Source organism: Pristiophorus japonicus, chromosome 20 (genome assembly GCF_044704955.1).
Source record: "Pristiophorus japonicus isolate sPriJap1 chromosome 20, sPriJap1.hap1, whole genome shotgun sequence".
In the NCBI taxonomy this organism is placed as follows: Eukaryota; Metazoa; Chordata; class Chondrichthyes; family Pristiophoridae; genus Pristiophorus; species Pristiophorus japonicus.
The window spans coordinates 32,832,791-32,841,292 of record NC_091996.1 but is presented as its reverse complement, the minus strand read 5'-3'; the positions used below and the strand labels follow the sequence as shown (position 1 = coordinate 32,841,292).

The 8,502-nt window shown below is 44.1% G+C and overlaps 1 protein-coding gene across 9 annotated transcripts in view; it reads left to right on the top strand.

Moving 5' to 3' along the window:
- Nucleotides 1–266: 266 nt before the first annotated feature.
- Nucleotides 267–8,502, top strand: part of LOC139232470 (rab GTPase-activating protein 1) — a 275,160-nt gene continuing 266,924 nt past the window's right edge. For 3 of the 9 annotated variants that reach the window (XM_070862711.1, XM_070862715.1, XM_070862709.1), the window contains exon 1: nucleotides 281–581. The gene's annotated coding sequence lies outside the window, so the exon portion shown is untranslated. Of the gene's footprint in view, nucleotides 582–8,502 lie in introns of all 9 variants that reach the window. The other 6 variants (XM_070862712.1, XM_070862710.1, XM_070862713.1 and 3 more) reach the window with 5 other exon arrangements.

Sequence of the window (8,502 nt, the reverse complement as noted above, 5' to 3'; positions counted from 1 at the left end):
CTCCCCCTTCCCCTCCTCCCCCCTCCCCTCCCCCTTCCCCTCCTCCCTCCTCCCCCCTCCCCTCCCCTCCCCTCCCCTCTCACAGTGCAAATAGGAAAACAAGCACCTGAGAATTCATTGTTAGAGTGGAAGCAAGTCTTGGGATGATGATGTCCCTTTAAATGGAAACTGAGCGGAAGTAGCAGCAGCAGCAGCAGGCAGCCAAGCAGAGAGGGGAGGAGGGTGTCCCTTTAAACTTGCGCTAGCTGTGGGCGCACGCGCAGTGGCGGGGTAACGCGCGGCCAGTGTTTACAGCGGCGGCCCGGCCCGAAGCGGTGAATGACGTCGCTGGGGAGCTGCGGCGGGTAAGAGCCGCTCGGCGGCTTGTTTACCTTTCTCCTCCTCCTTCAGCAAAAGCGACGGGTGGCCGAAAGTGAAGCGTGGAGAGAGCGAGAGTGAGTGTGTGGGGATTATAGCCTGTCGGCTGCGATTTTTTTTCTCTCTCACACTCTTAGGGCTCCGGCTGAGGCGGGAAGCTAGGCCGCGGCGGCGTCCGTCCGTCGTCCGTCTCTCTCTTCAGCCTTCCCTCCTGCTGACACACGGTGAGCCAACCCATTCCCCGGAGCGCAGCGGCGTTGTGTGCGCCTGGTGCCCCCCGGGCGGGGCGTTAACACAGCTGTTTGAGGGGGAAGGTGGCGGTGGGGTCCGGAGACGGGTGAGGGGGGCCGCGACTCGGAGCCCATCTTCTCCACCAGCCTCAGCCCGGCACTGCACATGCTTCCCCGTCTGTGCAATGCCAACCCCGGGAGCCGCTGCAAACTCCTGCAACCCAGCCTCTCCCCGGATAGCCTGCTCTCCCCGAATGGCTGCGGGTAAAAGGGGCGAACATTTTTTTGACGATTATAAATTGCAATCTTTTTTTTGCAAATATTACTAATCCTGCAAATATTACTAATCCTAAGCATTGCAAACAAAAATGCATGCATGCAATTAAGATGCAAAGACTGAAAGCGCAGCACTGTGCATGTGGCTGACTTATTTTATTCTGCTCTAACTTAATCGAGTCCAATCCTGAGCAAGTGTATTTAGTGCACCGGTTATGAATGTGCAGAATGTCACTGTACTCCAGCTCCCAGCTTGCTTTGCTGCCCGTCTCCATGGGCAGGAAATGTATATTTCAGCAAGGAATTGATTTTGCTTCGCTTGCTAACTCACTGTCTTGATCTCTTTTTGATGTTTATCTGTTGGCTCCACCCATGTTCCTCACTGATTTTGTAGGGTCTGTATTTTGTTCTTGGTTTTGTTCTGCCACCACTGTTTTGTTTTCATGACTGTTTTCTATTGGCTAACAATGACGTAAGGCATCTCAGTTTTAGGATTGTTTCAGGTTGCACGCTGTATGCTTAAAGCACGCTAGTTATCCGTAATTGGGATCAAATGACATAATCAGAAATGAAATGTGTAAGTTAAATTAACTAGCTGTTCAAATTAGCCAGCACAGTTAAAGGACACATTTTCTTTTTCCTGAGACTGCTGTATTTGCACAGTATGAGCTACCACCATTAGGGAGGGTGTAGTCTGATTAAAGTCATCAGCCGTGGTAAGTTTATGGGTAAAACAGTTTGGGATGGCAATAAGGTAATACTGCAAGAGGATTGTTCAGACAATGTAACTGTTAAAGCTGCAATTTTTAAAATTCCTGTATATCTGGACAATTAACAAAACCTGACTGAAATCTGTAGAAAATTAAAAGCACATTGCTCTTGTGTACATTCAGTTATTTTCATTTCTGTAATTTTGTTTAAAATTTAATATTTTTAATGTTACTCAATACCGAGTTATGTTAAAACAGGATGTCTTTATAATTTTCCAAATCTTAGAATTCTTTTTGCCAAACCCAAGGAGAATGTCTAAAGGCATGTATGTTACATAGGAAACAAAAAGTATAGGGCCAGACTTTCAACCTGTGCCCAAAATGGGCTTAAAGTGGACAGGCATCAGGTGTGTGAGGTGCCCACCTGACTTACCCCTACCGGTTGCCTGTTTTGCATGGTGGGAAATAGGCAGCCAGCAGTTGAAAGTCGGCTCATATTGTCGGAGAATTTATTTTAAGTGCTAACTATTGTATTGCTAAGAAGAGATGTGGGCTGTTAGTCTGTCTAAAATTGAGTAGCCTTTTTGAATTTTATTCGTTAAGGACCTGTTTTTTTTCCTGTTTTTTTTGTTTTAACCTTCTGTTAGCATCAAAAAACACGAGAAAATCGGGTGTAGGATGGCCCAATAAGCCAGGGTAAATTTGGTGAAATCAATCTCTGTCTTGAATATACTTAACGACTGATCATCCACAGCCCACTGGGATGGAGAATTCCAAAGATTCACAACCCTTTGAGTGAAGACATTTCTCCTCATTTCTGTCCTAAATGGCTGACCCCTTCTGAGATTGTGACCCCTAGTTCTAGACTCCCCAGCCAGGGGAAACATCCTCCCAGCATCTACCCTGTCAAGCCATTTAAGAATTTTATGTGTCTCATTGAGATTACTCCTCATTCTTCTAAACTGTAGGGAATATAGGCATTATCTACTCAATCTCTCTTTATAGGACAATCCCCTTATCCCAGGAATCAGTCAAGTGAACCTTTGTTGCACCTGCTGTAAGGCAAGTATATCCTTCCTTTCGTAAGGAGACCTAAACTGTACACAGTATTCCAGGTGTGGTCTCACAAAGGCCCTTTATAATTATAGCAAGATTTTTACTCTTGTACAGCAATCCCTTTGTAATAAAGGTTAGCATACTATTTGCTTTCCTAATTGATTTCTGTACCTGTATGTTAACTTTCTGTGATTTGTGTACAAGGACATCAGGTTTCTCTGAATACCAACATTTCCCAGTCTCTCCATTTAAAAATATTTTACTTTTCTATTTTTCCTACCAAAATGGATAACTTGTCACTTTTCCACATTATATTCCACCTGCCACAGATTTGTCAAACATGATTTTCCTTTCATAGATCCACGTTGACTCTGCCCAATCATATTATGATTTTCTAAGTTTGCATCCCTGATTATAACTGCTCAACCATCGGTGGCTGTGCCTGGGCCCTAAGCTCTGGAACTCCCTCCCTAAACCTCTACCTCTCTTTCCTCCTTTAAGACCCTACCTCTTTGACCAAGCTTTTGGTCATCTGCTGTAATTTCTTATGTAGCTTGGTGTCTTTTTTTTTGTCTTCTAACACTCCTGTGAAGTGCCTTGGGACGTTTTACTACGTGAAAGGTGCTATATAATTATAAGTTGCTGTGGTAAGTGTTCTGTTGCCACATCCCGAATAGATTCTGGCATTTTACTTACTACTGATGTCAGGCAAGCTGGTCTATAGTTCCCTGTTTTCTCTCTTACTCCTTTCTTGAATAGCGGTGTTCTAGTTAACTAATAGTTTCTTAATCTTTTTTGACAGGAGCTCAATCGGGCATTGATGTCTGATTGTATTACTTGCTGATATTATGTGAGTTGTACTTTTTAGCAGGATGAGGGGTTCTATGATTTGCATTTTTTATTAGATATGGCTAATGTGAAAATTACTCAAAATGCAACAATTTGATGCTCCGTTGTGCCACTTTGTAATATGGAAGCATGCAAGTTTGCATCATCTGGTCTCTCACGGGCATCTCTGGTCTTCGCTGCTTTGTTGAGGGAAATACCAGAGGGAGGCTAACACCTTCCCTATAGTTTAGGGTGAAAGGTAGAAAATCAGCAGATGAGCCTCCTGACTACTTTTGCTGTAACGCGATGAACTGGGTGCAGCCTTCTATTGAAAATACCTTACAGTAGGTTACCTAATGCGCTTTCAGGTGAAGAGTGCTGTTTGGTTTGTGAGTTGGGGATAGGTGAGAAGTAGCATTTAAAATCTGGCTGAAAATTAAAAAGAAATGTTGGGATTTGTAAAATAAAGGTGCCACTTCCTCATAAAAGGTACATGTCATACAGATAAAGAAAATTGATTAGTTGATTTGTTTTTCCCTGTAAAATGCTGGATACCTGTGGAAGTTCAGAGCATGCCGAACTGGTTTATGCATTTTGTAATAACGAATGAAGTCTGCTGATAACATTCAAGGCTGTTTAACAGGACAGTTTTGGAAAGTTTATTTTGTTTGTGGTTGGTAGATTTCTCAATTGAGTAAATTAATTTTCAATGTATTCATTTGAATACGTGGGTGTGTGTACATTTTCTCCATAAAACTTAGATTATTTATATTTCCAGTTCTATTTTCTCTTTTGGTACATACATTTTAAAAAGTATAATTACTGTTTTAGATCACCACCATCTCAAACAGTAGAACAGTAACCATGGCATTTCTTGACTTGTGCAAATGTGAAATTGAAATAGGTAATGCATCACCATGAATCAGTGGTCGCTCTCTTGCGTTGGAGTCCGAAGGTTGAGCGTTCCAAGTCCCACTCCAGAGACATGAGCACATAATCCAGGCTGACATTTCAGTGCAGTATTGAGGGAGTGCTGCACTGTACGAGGCACCGTCTTTGGGATGAGACCATGTCTGTCCTTTCAGGTGGAAGTAAAAGATCCCCTGGCACTCAATTGAGGAGCAGGAGAGTTCTCCCTGGTGCCCTGGCCAATATTTATCCCTCAACCAGCATCAATAAAACAGATTATCTGGTCAATATCTCATTGCTGTTTGTGTGCAAATTGGCTGCTCTGTTTCTCAAATTACAGCAGTGACTATACTTCAGAAAGTACTATACAAAAGTGGCTGTAAAGCGCTTTGGGACGTTCAGTTATTTTTGTTTATTCCTGTTACTGCTGATTACTAAAAGCAGTGATAATGTATTTATCTAGTTTCTCAAACGCTAACTTTAAACAAATATCTTTGCGTTTGTTGGCTCTGAGACATAGCCCCTTGGTCTCACCTGATTATTTGAACATAATCAGACTTTTTAAAATGTGTTTTGTTATTAGCATCTATCAAACCTGGAACTGACGTGTTCACTGCAGGGGGAAAATATTTTCTCCAGTTTTCATTAAAGGAGTTGCATGGTTTATAAATATGGCAGGAGTGCTGAGGATTTCAAGTCCCTGCAATCCAGTCTTCAATCTTCCTCTTTTTAGGGCTGAATTTTGCCCAGCACCGAAACGGCACCCGTGTTTTTTTTTCTGGCGCAGAAGTTTAGTTTAGAGGTTCCCCAATTACGGGACGCCGGCGTCGACTGCTGGCATCGACTACCAGCGCCAGAATGTTTGACGCCATACATTCTAGAGCTGGTGGGCGTTGAAAAATACAGTACGTGCCATTTCGGGACATATGGCCAAGTTTCCTGCTTAGCGATATTTAAAAAATCGGCACACAGACACTAAACACTGTAGGAAAAACCCTTGTCTGCAGTTAAAGAAAGCTGTGCTGGCCCGTTCCTACCCCTGGCCGAATGGACTCCTGACCTATTTTAGAGAAACTTCATGGAACCTTGTATAACTTCAAAACTAAAATAAATGTTTAAAAAAAACTTACCATTGCAGCTACTCCCTCGATGATAGAACTGTAAGCATTCAAATAATAAATAATTCTTCTCTATCTTTTCCTTTGACGCCCTAATTGTCCCAAAATTTTCTAAGATGTTCCTGAAGTCCTGGTAATCCTTAAAAATCAAAACTGTAGGCACAATTATCAGACAAATAATCTTCTTCAACCTTCTCACAATCCTCCAGGCAGCCGACTGGACCCGCTGCTATCCCCGGCCGAATTACTGTGCATGTGCAGTTTTTTTTCATTGCCCATGCGCAGAGGAAAAATAAATGAGTTGCCCCCCCCTCCCGAGATCGACTCTGGAGCATCCACGATGCTGAGAATGACGTGAGTAGCACGTGTAGCGAGTTGGTCTTACCGCAGGAGAAGGGTCCACAGCCAGCTAGGGAAGAGAAGACCAGCAGGAAGAGTAGTGCAAGGAAGGTAGTGCAGGGGTCCCCTGTGGTCATTCCCTTGCAAAACAGATACACTGCTTTGAGTACTGTTGAGGGGGATGACTCCTCAGGGGAGGGCAGCAGCAGCCAAGTTCATGGCACCGTGGCTGGCTCTGTTGCACAGGAGGGCAGGAAAAAGAGTGGGAGAGCGATAGTGATAGGGGAATAGATAAGCGTTTCTGCGGCCGCAACCGAGACTCCAGGATGGTATGTTGCCTCCCTGGTGCAAGGGTCAAGGATGTCTCGGAGCGGGTGCAGGACATTCTAAAAAGGGAGGGAGAACAGCCAGTTGTCGTGGTGCACATTGGTACCAACGACATAGGTTTAAAAAAAAAAGGGATGAGGTCCTACGAAACGAATTTAAGGAGCTAGGAGCTAAATTTAAAAAGCAGGGCCTCAAAAGTAGTAATCTCGGGATTGCTACCAGTGCCACGTGCTAGTCAGAGTAGGAATCGCAGGATAGCGCAGATGAATACGTGGCTTGAGCAGTGGTGCAGCAGGGAGGGATTCAAATTCCTGGGGCATTGGAACCGGTTCTGGGGGAGGTGGGACCAGTACAAACCGGACGGTCTGCACCTGGGCAGGACCGGAACCAATGTCCTAGGGGGAGTGTTTGCCAGTGCTGTTGGGGAGGAGTTAAACTAATATGACAGGGGGATGGGAACCAATGCAGGGAGAAAGAGGGAAACAAAAAGGAGACAAAAGCAAAAGACAGAAAGGAGATGAGGGAAAGTGGAGGGCAGAGAAACCCAAGGCAAAGAACAAAAAGGGCCACTGTACAGCAAAATTCTAAAAGGACAAAAGGTGTTTTTAAAAAAAAAACAAGCCTGAAGGCTTTGTGTCTTAATGCAAGGAGTATCCGTAATAAGGTGGATGAATTAACTGCAAATAGATGTTAACAAATATGATGTGATTGGGATTACAGAGACATGGCTCCAGGATGATCAGGGCTGGGAACTCAACATCCAGGTGTATTCAACATTCAGGAAGGATAGAATAAAAGGAAAAGGAGGTGGGGTAGCATTGCTGGTTAAAGAGGAGATTAATGCAATAGTTAGGAAAGACATTAGCTTGGATGATGTGGAATCTATATGGGTAGAGCTGCAGAACACCAAAGGGCAAAAAATGTTAGTGGGAGTTGTGTACAGACCTCCAAACAGTAGTAGTGATGTTGGGGAGGGCATCAAACAGGAAATTAGGGGTGCAGCAGTTATAATGGGTGACTTTAATATGCACATAGATTGGGCGAACCAAACTGGAAGCAATACGGTGGAGGAGGATTTCCTGGAGTGCATAAGGGATGGTTTTCTAGACCAATATGTCGAGGAACCAACTAGGGGGGAGGCCATCTTTGACTGGGTGTTGTGTAATGAGAGAGGATTAATTAGCAATCTCGTTGTGCGAGGCCCCTTGGGGAAGAGTGACCATAATATGGTGGAATTCTGCATTAGGATGGAGAATGAAACAGTTAATTCAGAGACCATGGTCCAGAACTTAAAGAAGGGTAACTTTGAAGGTATGAGGCGTGAATTGGCTAGGATAGGTTGGCGAATGATACTTAAGGGGTTGACAGTGGATGGGCAATGGCAGACATTTAGAGACCGCATGGATGAACGACAACAATTGTACATTCCTGTCTGGCGTAAAAATAAAAAAGGGAAGGTGGCTCAACCGTGGCTATCTAGGGAAATCAGGGATAGTATTAAAGCCAAGGAAGTGGCATACAAATTGGCCAGAAATAGCAGCGAACCCGGGGACTGGGAGAAATTTAGAACTCAGCAGAGGAGGACAAAGGGTTTGATTAGGGCAGGGAAAATGGAGTACGAGAAGAAGCTTGCAGGGAACATTAAGACGGATTGCAAAAGTTTCTATAGATATGTAAAGAGAAAAAGGTTAGTAAAGACAAATGTAGGTCCCCTGCAGTCAGAATCAGGGGAAGTCATAACTGGGGACAAAGAAATGGCAGACCAATTGAACAAGTACTTTGGTTCGGTATTCACTAAGGAGGACACAAACAACCTTCCGGATATAAAAGGGGTCAGAGGGTCTAGCAAGGAGGAGGAACTGAGGGAAGTCCTTATTAGTCTGGAAATTGTGTTGGGGAAATTGATGGGATTGAAGGCCGATAAATCCCCAGGGCCTGATGGACTGCATCCCAGAGTACTTAAGGAGGTGGCCTTGGAAATAGCAGATGCATTGACATTCATTTTCCAACATTTCATTGACTCTGGATCAGTTCCTATCGAGTGGAGGGTAGCTAATGTGCCCCCACTTTTTAAAAAAGGAGGGAGAGAGAAAAAGCAGGGAATTATTGACCGGTCAGCCTGACCTCAGTAGTGGGTAAAATTATGGAATCAATTATTAAGGATGTCATAGCAGCGCATTTGGAAAGAGGTGACATGATGGGTCCAAGCCAGCATGGATTTGTGAAAGAGAAATCATGCTCGACAAATCTTCTGGAATTTTTTGAGGATGTTTCCAGTAGAGTGGACAAGGGAGAACCAGTTGATGTGGTATATTTGGACTTTCAGAAGGCTTTCGACAAGGTCCCACACAA